Source organism: Wyeomyia smithii, chromosome 2 (assembly GCF_029784165.1).
Source record: "Wyeomyia smithii strain HCP4-BCI-WySm-NY-G18 chromosome 2, ASM2978416v1, whole genome shotgun sequence".
NCBI lineage: Eukaryota > Metazoa > Arthropoda > Insecta > Diptera > Culicidae > Wyeomyia > Wyeomyia smithii.
This window is the reverse complement of record NC_073695.1, coordinates 220,479,424-220,491,839: the sequence shown is the minus strand read 5'-3', so window position 1 is coordinate 220,491,839 and position 12,416 is coordinate 220,479,424. Positions and strand designations below refer to the sequence as shown.

The window sequence follows — 12,416 nt, the reverse complement described above, 5'->3', positions numbered from 1 at the left end:
CAGGATTGTCTAAACAAATCTCTAAGGAACAATGTTTTCTTGCTAACCAATTTTTTAACAAGAGTTGAGTCTTTCAATTGACTCTCATTTACCCAATGTGTATATGATATTGAGTATACATATAAACTCATGAATCATGAAAAATTCTCCACCCGTGGAAAATAGTCAGTTCACTAAGCCAAATATTAAATATAAAATCATTTATCAAAATATTTATTTCCATACATCTAACCATGAAAAAGACAATTTTAATGATAATCAATGGCATATGGCGTAAAACCGTAGTACTAAGATTTCAATTTCAGGCACAATTTATCACTTAAGAACACCGTTCAGTCAGTCATTTATCGTAAGCATGCCAATAAATCAAAATTCAATTTCACAAAGCTTATAAGCGTACCCAAACACAGTATACGTGATAATCATATTTTAAGTACATCATAATACCAGTTCGAGAACACAGAAGCAGCAGTTCACATAAACCGTTATTATAATACCTTCCCTGCCGGTACTAACCAAATACAAATCAGTATGACACTTGTTGACTGAATCATAGCGTTCTCATCGCTCCTGCAGACACACTCTCTTCCTGTGGTTGGTACCTTACGCATTGTTTTCAATAAACACTTGGAGTCGATCTGCGGGTAGACAGCCTTGCGTACTTTCCACCATGAATTTTTAATTTAATTTTGTCGGTTATGCCTTTTGTCAATTGAAAGTTCGGTTCGCTAGCAAGCTCCGTAACTATATTCATTGGCGTCCCTCGTTGAAGGTATTGCGCGGAATCTGCCGGTTCATACGTGACTACTATTATGGTCTCCCCCGTTTACCTCAATTAGTCACCGTTTGCGGTTCATGAAAGGTTTCCCGGCGCGTACACCTCCACGCCACCTGCGTCCTGCAAACCGTTTGTTATCGTTTACCAGTTCTGGGTTTTGTTTTAAGCAGGTGCGTCTGTGCAGTTAAATTTTATACCTTAAAAGTTTTGCGGCTCAAATTACGCTAAAATAATCACTTTTACAGCCTACTATCACAGTAACAATTCATTATGTCCCGTCGCAAAACATAGTAAACAACGCGAAACGAAAAAAAAACCGCGACCTGTTGCGCATGGCAAAGGACGTGGTTTGTTTTGTCTGACGACCGTGTTTTCGATATCGGTTAACCGGTTGGTGCCACTCGCGCACTTGCATTCGTGCTGCATCACCTGCAGACAGTACGACTCGCGATGGGATACTAATCATACTCGGGTACTTGGCTTTGCGCGAGACTCCCGGCACTGACAGGTTTTACCGAGCAGTGTTGGCTGCGCTGATGGTTACTGCAGAGATGTTTGAACTGGATTTATTTGCTGCAACTGAGGATTGCGTCGGTCAAAACTGTTTGCGTTTTTGTTGGGAAACAATAAAGTTTAACCATCCACTAATAAGGTATTTAGTTTTTTTTTCTCACCTTATTATTTCTCAATCTTTTTTCAACCACCCAAATAAACCCTCCTATTTCTGGCAACTTTGCATTCTCAAGTTGTAGGTATTATTAACCTTTCGGAAGGTACTGATAGTAGCAGTGAACACATATTTATCCACATATAATACACCGGTACCGTCTTCTGCTTGCTGCTGCACGCCACTGTACTAACAGACGCACCAATCTCCGTTTGTTTGTTTTGTTTCGGTACGTTGCTAAGCAGTGTTAACATATGGATCCGTAAACGTAAAGCGTATTAAGAGGTCAAAAGGAATCTTGCGTCAACGCATCCGGCTGGTTCCATTTTATAGATGGGTAAGCAGCCAAATTAGCGCCGTTGGAGGATGCTTTGAAGAACGATTTTGTTAGATAGTATTCTTCTAAAGTATTCGTTCTTCTTGTCTTCTTTTTTTTTGCCCTTCGAATAGAAATTCTAGAACAAAATTTTTTTGCCTTTTTGCTTGAAATTATATTTCTGAAGTCGGCAGGTAGGTTTAGCAAGAATTTTCGAACGCTTTTTCAAAATAGGGTAACCGCTCCTATATTCATCTCAGCACCTATATTCATCTCATCACGCCTTTTGGATCAATTTATCGTCAAATTTTACCATATTTTCAACGCACAACTTTCAACCACTTGACAAAATCGAGATGCAAATAGATTTACTTTCAAACATTTGTAGAAATTTGACGATAAATTGGACAAATGAGAGAAATATAATGAATATAGGTGCAGATAGCTGTTGAGATGAATAATGGAGCAGTTCCCCTAGCATTGTCTAAATTCTCACGAAATTTTTTAAAAAATGAACAATACGCTTATCTACTCTTATGGAGTGATAGTGTAGTGTAGTGATGGAAAGACAGTGAAGTTGGTGAAATTTATACGATGTTTTGTGAAATAGACCATTATCCACAACTCTCTTATATTTTTTCACCAATCAAAAATAATTACCGTCGGCTTTCACTGGTATGCTTGAAGGCATTTTGCAAGTTAAATCATACTGTTCTAGTGTGCATACCAAGTCTAGTGAAATGGTTTTCAATGAATTCAACCATTAAAGAACGTATAACTTTAAAAGACTGAATCAGGAAAAAGACACAGTTTACGGCTGGGTATTTGTATACAAGCCCGACGAGCAAACCCCTATCCAGCTTTCCACGAGCGGTAATGGCGGACAGTACACGCAGCCCATTCTGACGTTTTCTGTAGCCCCACTGTTCTATTTCCATACCAACACGAAATTCTTGAAGAAGCAGCGCCAGCGTATCGTGTGTATCTGAGTAGCTTGCAAAAAACACCGCGGTGGAATCTGAAATATTTTTCCAAAGAGATAAAAAACTGTTGTAAGCTTTTACATACAAAAGGACATAAGCGTATATCAAATGAGGAGAGTATCTAGGTAGGAAAACAGATTGCGCTGTTTGCTTTGTTTCGCGGAACTAAAAAAATCCAGCTGCCCGTCACGCATGCTTGCTTTCCGAGTGCTATACAATTTATCTCAGCAGTGAACACTGCGGCGTATCTCTGTTTGTTCTCCCTAGAGTGATTCGCCACTCTTGTTTTGCTCAGCTGTGGTGTAAGTAGTCCTTCCAGTTGGTCCCGAGGTACGATGCTGGCCTAACAAGCCAGTCGTCGTAGTTTCGAGTCCCAGCTCGGGAGAGACTGTTAGTGTCAGTAGGATCGTAGCGCTGGCCCCGCAATTGTCCTGTACATCAAACAGTTGGCTGCGAAGTCTGTGTATAATAAACAAAAGGTCAAATTCCGAATCGGAATGTAGCACCAAGGCTCTGCTTTGCTTTGCTTTGGTGTAAGTAGCAAGTGTATTATTTTTTCTGCGAGCGACAGAAACACAGCACAAAGTAGAAAAGAGAAGTTCGGTGCAATAAAAAATACTACACGCAGCGCTCATAATATGCAAGAATGAGCGGTGATTATTCACTCTGCTCTTTTCCCATATTGAGGAGAATAACAAGTCAGCATGTTAGCACAGCTGCAATATGTGTTTCGTATTACATACAGAATACAATCTCTTCGCATCTTGCGAAACGGGGAACATGACATAACTTGAAAAAAGAGGGAGCCAGTTATAACATGAGTTAAAAAAAAAACATCATGAACAGAAAGTGATGCTGCTTTCAAATTGATTTTTAGTTAATTTTTCAGTGGTTTGCAATTGAAACGAAATGCTAATTCATATACCAAAAGTTTGAAGAAAACTTTATCTTTTGATAACGACATTTGGGTTCAAGATCTGTTCAGTGAAAGAAAAAACTACATGGATTTAAAACGGCATATGGAAGATGCGATTCTACATTATACTGTTCTCTTCTCAGTTATAGAAGCGAGGTGATGATTTATTCGCTTTTGACTCAACTATTTTTGATTTAATATTACAAAGATGTTATCGTAAAAATAAGCTAAAATGTGATATAAGTTTGCAAGGAAAAGTCCTGGAGATGTATAGTCTTTGGCGAAGATGTATGTTTTGTGTGCCCTAACAATTCCTCTAAACAAAACTTTCGTGTAAAATGCAACTAACAAAAGTTAAGTACAAAAAACTAACTTTTAAGTAAGTTCCATGTAATATACTTTATAACTTTGTTCCTAATGAAGATAGGATTTTCATTTATTCTACAAAGTTTCATATTTCTGAATCTTCTTTAACTTTCCTGAATAAACCATTCCTCTATCTCTTAACAAAAAAAGTTATTTTTTTTTTATTTAGTATGACAATCTTTTCATAATTTTTGACAATTTGCGATTATGCGGGTCATTTATATTAACAACTAGCTGACCCGGCAAACTTCGTGCCGCCGCCTTGAGTTTTATTGATTGTTGTATTGCAAGAACTGAAATATCTAACTGCTGCTAAAGAAAAACATACCCAAGACATGTTTAAGCTCTGATTTGTTTTTAGTTTTTTTTTCTCAATCCAGCGCTCGTAAAATTCTGATTTTTGATTTAATTGAACATTATGAAGCACCTTTCAACCATAATCAAATTATTTCAATACATGTCTGAAAATAAACAGTCATTCTTTTAAATATTCTGAAGGAAATTATTACGTTATTTATTCAATTATTCAGAAGCTTGGCTTACTGCAAATATAGTACTACCCTTCTGCCTGGCCAATCTCACTGGAACAGATTTAATGAAAAACTTCAGAATTCTAAATAATTCAAGGTTAAATTTCGGAATTCACGAAACATGTGAAAGTGGTCAAGGCGGTCCTAACCACTAAATTCTATATACACTAAGGTTGCTTTTTACGCGGATTCCGAAATTCACGCGGTTTTTTTACGCGGATTCCGGAATTTACGCGGTTTTTTTTTACGCGGCACGTATCCCCCGCTTAAAAAGCGACTTTGGTGTATTCCACAATGTCAAGGTCCAAGTCACGTGAACATGCGACACAGAGCTTTTCATGTGAGAAGCATGAATACTGGGAGTTTATGCCTCAAATTTTTAGTGACTGTCCTTGGGTTTTATCAATAGTCATCGCGAATGCGCGACGCACGGGAAATTACAGACGTTTGAAATTAAATGGCAAATCGGTAGGAGTAATCGGGATACGCGGGATTATTACGACTTCTCCTTTGTAGTTTCCTGTCAGAATTGTCGCTCAAGGACATTTGCCATCGGTAGTGGCAGCAATGCATCTGTTCGGTGGTAAATTTGACCTTGAATCTATAAAGTAGTTGTATTTGAAAATATTTGATTAGCATTTTTCTCTCAATTGAGTGTTTAAGTTACTATACTTTATTTTTCTTTTGTTCAAGACTCGTTTGAAGACTATGGAAACTAAGTGTGTAACTGACGATTCTGAGATATATGGGGTGTCGAACGTCGGCGCATTTCGAGCTCGTCTTGTTCTTAACCGATCAACTTCCCTTCGGGACTCGTATATTTCCTGACTTTCTAATATTCTATCTTCAGTGTTGCGAAGCCTGACACTTTTATTGACCTGCTACTACTCGTGTCTTGACTCGCAAAACTGGAAAAAAAAACAACGAATTTATTTTAACTCAACGGCATGTTAAGTATTTGAACATTCCACTTACAACAACTTCATCTGAAGAAAAAACACTTCGAACACAGCAGAAATTTTTCAAAGTCAGCTGGAAGATATGCAAGAATCAGTTTGATCATGTAGATTAGGAAACATTCCTTTTATAACATACCCTTAGCGGCACCTTCGTTAGGAAGCATTCTCACTACATGTGAAAGAAAATTAATCGAAACCAACTGAAACCAGCATGAATACTCCTCAGAATTCTTGCAAAAACACATTACTATTTTTAATCTATTATGTTTAATACGTACCGACAGTGTCCTCTTCTTTCTTGAAAAACAGTCACAGCACAAATTCACAGAAACCGACGTTGAATTTAAGTGGAATCAACTGAAACCAATGCGAAAATGGCTTAGAACTATTCCATAAAATATTTGAAAAAAAATGAAGGCTATCGTTTAAGTACGCCCCGGTGATGAAAACTGGTTTCGAACTTTTCCGATCAAAGGCAACAAAAAATCGTTACTCACCAAAACTCACAGAAAACCTCTCAGAATCTTTAATTTGTTGACTACCTCGCGTAACCCAGTTTCACAGCAATTTTGCAATTCTTGCAACGAAGGGCGGGAAATATAATGGCCAACCATTTTGCGGGTATCTTTTTTTTTCAAACATACATGATACCAATTGTTTTTCACGTGTCCGTGTGACATAAAGCCGTTTATGCGAGAATATGTATGTTTGAGGTTTGATGCCACCAGTTATCAGGGCTTCGGGCATTATCGAATATCACGCAACTGCGGGGTGCGAAGGTACATACAGACGTTTGAAATTAAATGGTAAATTGGTAGGTAAAATCTGGATACACGGAGCTTCGAAATTTTCGCTTCAATGAAATAATATTTCATCTGTTTTTTGAGGCAAATCTGCTGCCTAAGCACAGTGCAATTGACACTTCGCAACATTATAGTTTTCAATTCAACATTCAACAATTAATTGTAAATCCAGAGATTTTTAGTAATGCAGTAGTGTCTATCTAACGAAACATGAACAGAAATCAATGTTTTTTGAGAAGCAAAAACTACACATTCATTTTACCGGCTAACAGAAGTATTGCAGCATGAGCAAATGTCAATGATCTAAGTCAGTGTGCGTTTTATAGAAAATTGAACAGATTGGTAACATATGGTGAATTAAATCATCGCACATGTAGTGTTATTCTTGTTCTTTCTTTTCATTTATCAGATAAATAAAACGATTATTTGCAACTTTACTCAAATAAGCCAGAAATTAGATTTACATTATCAAACAAATGCCCTTGAATAAAATCGAAGCCACGTTGAGAGTATTCACATGCATGTCGAGTTTGTTGCTACCACGCTATAGTTCTTTTGCATAGAAAAGGTGTAGTAGGCAGCGAAAACGAATATCACTTAATATGTGAATCAATAACAAATGTTTGTTTACTCAACAACGACGCCTCAATAACGACGCTACAACAACTTGTCTAACGGTCATAATCATAGTAATCTAATTGTTCTTGGAGTAAAAGGCGGGAAAAACCGAAAATATATTTCAATTTTTTCTAACTTCATCAGTTGATTATTGTTATTCTTATGGCTTATTAACTCGTCGGAGATCAAGACAAAACAAACACAAAAAGAATCATTCAAATCCGTTGATTCTACTTCGAGTGAAACGCCGTTTCACAGACACCAACTTAATTTTATTCAATAGATTGTTCCGAAGACACTATTAAGCTAGGATGAATGTGAACGGCGCTATGGAATTAAGTTCCACTTTTCGCCTTATTGGACCACTGTGTATTGGTGTTTAAAATCAGATCACATTGGTAGTAACATAACATGCATTTCAGAACTGCGTATTTTCGTTACATTTTCTTCAACATTATACTCTATTAAATAAGACGTAGTCCTACGTCAAAAGAGAAGTTTGCTTGGAACTTATCACTTGCGATCACTCTCGAATGTTACAGTTAACGGTGACAGACAAAAACCTAGTAAATACACGCAACGTCTACATACTCCCCTCACACTAAAATTATAAAATATTTTCGTACGCAAACTACGTATCGAGGGGAATGGGGTGAGGGGGGAGGGGGTGTTGGAATTCGAGTCTGCTTTCCTCATTGTTTATATATGGGGGAGGGGGAGGTTGTAGTGGAGACAGTTACGTAACTGTGATATTCTTTCAAAACCGAAAAATGTTGATTGTTTTTTTTTTTTTGGTTAGGCGCTGTACAAATCGGGCGCAAAGATATAGTTTCACTGATCGATCTGAAAAGTTACACAGTTGTTATAGGACCCATAAGGAACGTGAAAAGTGCATGGGAGCGAAAAAATAACATCATCGCTTTTTTCCTATATAACCGTGTCCAAGTTTAATGGGCAGGCTTCGAAAAAGTACTGCAGCGCGACACTATACTGACGATTGGGCTCTCTTCTCACTGAACAGCCTTATGAATGAGCAATAGCTCATTCATAAGAGCTCACATACAGCTAAAGCTTACATAACCAACGAAGCTGTTTTGTGTTGCACACGGCAGCTCGTTCTTGCGCATGTATTTTGTTTGTTTGGATATGACAGCCTAGATTGTTCATTTTGAGGATGTTTTGAGGATGGATTTCGTTTTTTATTTTTCTTAGGCCGATAATAATGAAGTTGTTATTCCATTAGGCCGTTAAAAATTTTATTTCCATTTTATGTCACCCCCCCCCCCCCCTTCAAAAATCTTTAATATTGGAAGGGGGAAAAAAAAAGCTCAAACCGTTTTGTTCATTTTATTGGTTTTCCGACAGCATAAATGCTGTATTTAGCAACAAACAAGTCCAGTGACAGAGAGAGTGTCGTCAAAAGGCAAGCGAAATAAATAATAATAATAATAAAGTGTTATTTTTCAACATTTATTTGGATGCAAGTTACCAACGTCATAACTTGCACATAAACTTTGATCAAAGATTTTTTTTTGTCTCGGTGTTATTTATTTTTTGCCACCCCCCTCGCTAACTTTGATAACCTTAGACATAAAAAGAATTCGAAATTTGTATCAGCCTTATTGGTATTATTTCCCACTCGAAAAAACGTGTTTTGCCCCGCCTCGCTTTCATTATAGCAACGGTTCTACTCTTGTGAATAATAATCATCTGACAGCCCGCTCGGATTTGTGCCGAAGGATGTCGCGCTGCAAAGACGGCCATTAGTGACAGCTTGAAAGAACCAACAGAGAAACAGATAAGAGATAAAAAAATAACAGCCTGTTTGGCATTGCATGTGTGCGCTGTCATCAGTGGCTGTCAAACTATGTACCGAACGAATGGGGAGCAGGGAGAGCTGTGAAATAAAATGAGGGAGCCGAATTAGTTTAAAATTTGCTGTCACGGAAAGACAGTACTTTTTAGGAGGTTGGTCATGGGAAATGGGAAGAATGAATTTTTTGTCTTCTAGTAATTAATAGTTGTATTGTGATGAACAACCTCTATACTATATGGCAGGTAAGCAGGACACAATCTCCTGTTTAGAGAATACAGGGAGGGAGGGATAAATGTGTCAGCGATCTTTCAGATTTGGCTCAAAGTTTTTTTTTTTAATTCATACATATATGATATGTATGCAAAAAATCCCAATTTTGGTGTCGATTTTACCACCCCTCGTTATGATATTACAAAATTTCACATCAATGGACAACGTAATTCTAATTCCCTAACAAAAAAAAACCACCCCTCGTTCCGTGGGATCCATCCCTTATTTGATAAAAAATCCATTCTCCGTCAGAAAGCAAGAAAGCTGATACAAATTTCGAATTCTTTCTATGTCCAAGGTTATCAACGTTAGCAGAGGGGGTGGCAATAAATAAATAATACCGAAACGAAAAAAAAGAAATATATTTGATCAAAGTTTGTGTGCAAGTTATGACGTTTGTAACTTGCACTTAAATAAATGTTGAAAAATAACACTTTATTATTATTATTATTTATTTCGCTTGCCTTTCGACGACACTCTCGATGTCACCTGACTTGTTTGTTGCTAAATTAAGCATTTATGCTGTCGGAAAACCAATGAAATGAACAACACGGTTTGAGCTTTTTTTTCTTCCCCTTCCAATATTCAAGATTTTTGAAGAGGGTGGGGTAGGGGGGGGGGGGGGGTATGACATAAAATGAAAATAAAATTTGTAACGGCCTTATTATTTGATAAAGACTGCACACGCATAAACCGATTAATTATTTTTGAAGAAAATTAGCCTAGGAATCTTAAAAGAACATCAATTTCAAGCGGAAGTTTAGACAGATGTGTTTTTTTATTTTAAAAGTTAAATTACATTTTTTGGCAGATGAGTATATTTTGATTTTTAATTGTTAAATCAATTTTATAGTATTTTTGAGAAAATTTCACATGAAAACATTTACTATATGGAACTATATGAACCATTCCCTAAAGTTTGAGCCAAATCTAAGAAGGTCGTTGACATGAGGTGTGGATGACCTATTTGTAGAGGAAAAACACATACAAGTGCAACTGTTTCCACAATTTTTAGTTATTTATCTTAAGAGCAGGTAAAACTCTTATAGAGATTGCAAATTTAAAAACACTTGTTATTTTGCGACGGTGCAATTTAGAGAAGTTGTGAAAAAGCTCTTTCGCGTTTTTCATTATTTTATTGGAATTTTCACATACCCAAGCCTAAATAGAATAGAAGAATATCCTTTTTAAAAAACCTTGAATTCGTATTTAAAAATATTTCATATTTAATTCCTATTTCTCCCAAAATTCTAAAAATAAAGTTACATGTTCCACGCAGCTGATTGCATGCAACTCCAATTACTTTAAAGGATAATATAATAATGTTGCACGCAAGTGTGTATACATTGAATGCCTACATTCCGGCGACAAACGAACATTGACTTTTGGCATGATATAATAGGGGTATTCAGGTAGCGCCCGTATACAATAGAATTGAGTATTTTACAGTTGATTACACTAAGGTCGCTTTTTACGCGGCTTTTTTTACGCGGATTCCGGAATTTACGCGGTTTTTTTACGCGGATTCCGGAATTTACGCGGTTTTTTTACGCGGATTCCGGAATTCACGCGGTTTTTTTACGCGGATTCCGGAATTTACGCGGTATTTTTTTTGCCCGGATTTCGGTTTCCCTTCACTCGGAATGCAAAATTAGCGATGGTTTTCTTTAAGCGGATTCCGGAATTTACGCGGTTTTTTTTACGCGGATTCCGGAATTCACGCGGTTTTTTTACGCGGATTCCGGAATTTACGCGTTTTTTTTTACGCGGATTCCGGAATTTACGCGGCACGTATCCCCCGCGTAAAAAGCGACTTCAGTGTATTTGTATAAGAGTGCTACATGCAGTATAGTTTATATAGGGTGTGGAAGAAGTATATGTAAGGTTGTGTTGATAGTTGTGACGTCATACCACAAATGATTTCACAGTCTCTTATGAAGATTCATATAATTCATGCTCATTTTATCTATGATTTATACGAAAGCATTTTCCAAATAAACTTGAAAAGATTTTTGCAATGAAATAACAGTACCGTAAAATCATTTCAAAATTGTCTTGGTGTTGTTATGGAACGGCCCTCGAAATGCAATAGGTATATAATTTCGATTGTAACACCCACTTCTTAATAATTTCAATACTCATCAAAAATTGGAAAAAAATCAATACTAATCAAAAATTGAAAAGAATCAGGAATATTTTTTGTTGTATGAATTTAAAACCGAAAGTATTCCGGATGTAAGTAATGTCCTAAATGATATAAAAAAATATTGACATTTGATCATTTTTATTCTGTTGATAAAAAATGCATTTTTTCTCCTGAATGATCTCTTGTGTGTCAATGATGTGACGATTGCGTTGTGCAGCATTAGCTTGCTGATCTGTTTCGTCAGGAGCTAATACCCCGAGGATTTTCTATTGGTTTTGGTTTGAAAAAAAAAAAAAAAAAAAATAGTGGGAGCTCTGCAATAAGCCACGGATCATATTAAACTGGAAATGGCAGAAAACTCCGGTATGAAATCCGAATCCGATTCTGTTATTTGTTTTCCCTGTTTTCCCTGTGGCATGAATTATAATGCTGGACTGTCCTCTTGCGTTTCAAATAATCTCTCACCAGTGTTTTGATCTTAATGAGTTGCTCGATGAGTTCATCAGGTAGCGGTACTAGAGAGATTAAACAGTTAGAATTAGACCTTTGTAACGTGACGGTATTGTTTTATATTTGTGTGTACGTACCTGTTTCAATGTTTACTTCTAGTATCTTCAACATAGATCAAATTTTGCTGCTGGAAATAATTTAATCTATACATAACCGTATCCGTTTTGACAGTTGCCAACTTCATCCACTTCCTTTGCGACACCTGTTCCTTTATAAAGCAGCTCAAACTAGTATTTCTCCAGCACGATAGTCATTAGTACCACTAATGAAGACTGCACACCTCAACATTTTCTAATCTCTTCACGTTTTCATAGAATTATAACCGAATTACTGAATCGATGCCATTAAATTACACTATAACACTGCAAGAAAACGAAACCAAAACATTGGTATGACGTAGCACCTCTTCTTAGCAACGGTAGCGTAAATAAAATCCTAGCAATTTTACACATGATATTAGGAAGTGGTGGAAGGCACCAGTACAACTATAATACCATTGCCACACCCTATATAAACCATACTGGGCTACATGAATACCGCTAATGTATTTAAGTTATATTAATCAACCGATGTAAATCCATCGTATTTGCACGAATCACAAAAAATGCAGCAAAAAATTGTCAGAGATGTCATTTCGAAGTAATGTTGAATAGCTTCTAGAATTTTTCTGCTTACTTACCTGTTATATAAGCGATTTTGGAGAACAAATATTTACCTCCTTGCCTTCAGAGTAAATCT

General features: G+C 36.7%; 1 protein-coding gene and 1 long non-coding RNA gene across 10 annotated transcripts in view; both read right to left on the bottom strand.

Annotated features, from left to right (window-relative positions):
• The window catches only part of LOC129725124 (bcl-2-related ovarian killer protein-like), a 94,504-nt gene extending 92,962 nt beyond the window's left edge, over positions 1–1,542 (bottom strand). For 3 of the 9 annotated variants that reach the window (XM_055680586.1, XM_055680587.1, XM_055680594.1), the window contains exon 1: positions 517–1,220. The gene's annotated coding sequence lies outside the window, so the exon portion shown is untranslated. Of the gene's footprint in view, positions 1–516; positions 1,221–1,452 lie in introns of those variants that run through there. The other 6 variants (XM_055680585.1, XM_055680590.1, XM_055680588.1 and 3 more) reach the window with 4 other exon arrangements.
• A 9,910-nt stretch (positions 1,543–11,452) lies between these two features.
• On the bottom strand, positions 11,453–12,183 carry LOC129725126 (uncharacterized). Its single transcript, XR_008728019.1, has 2 exons — positions 11,756–12,183; positions 11,453–11,683 (listed from the first exon to the last, which is right to left on the bottom strand). It is a non-coding gene; the product is annotated as an uncharacterized LOC129725126 (long non-coding RNA).
• Between the last annotated feature and the right edge of the window lie 233 nt (positions 12,184–12,416).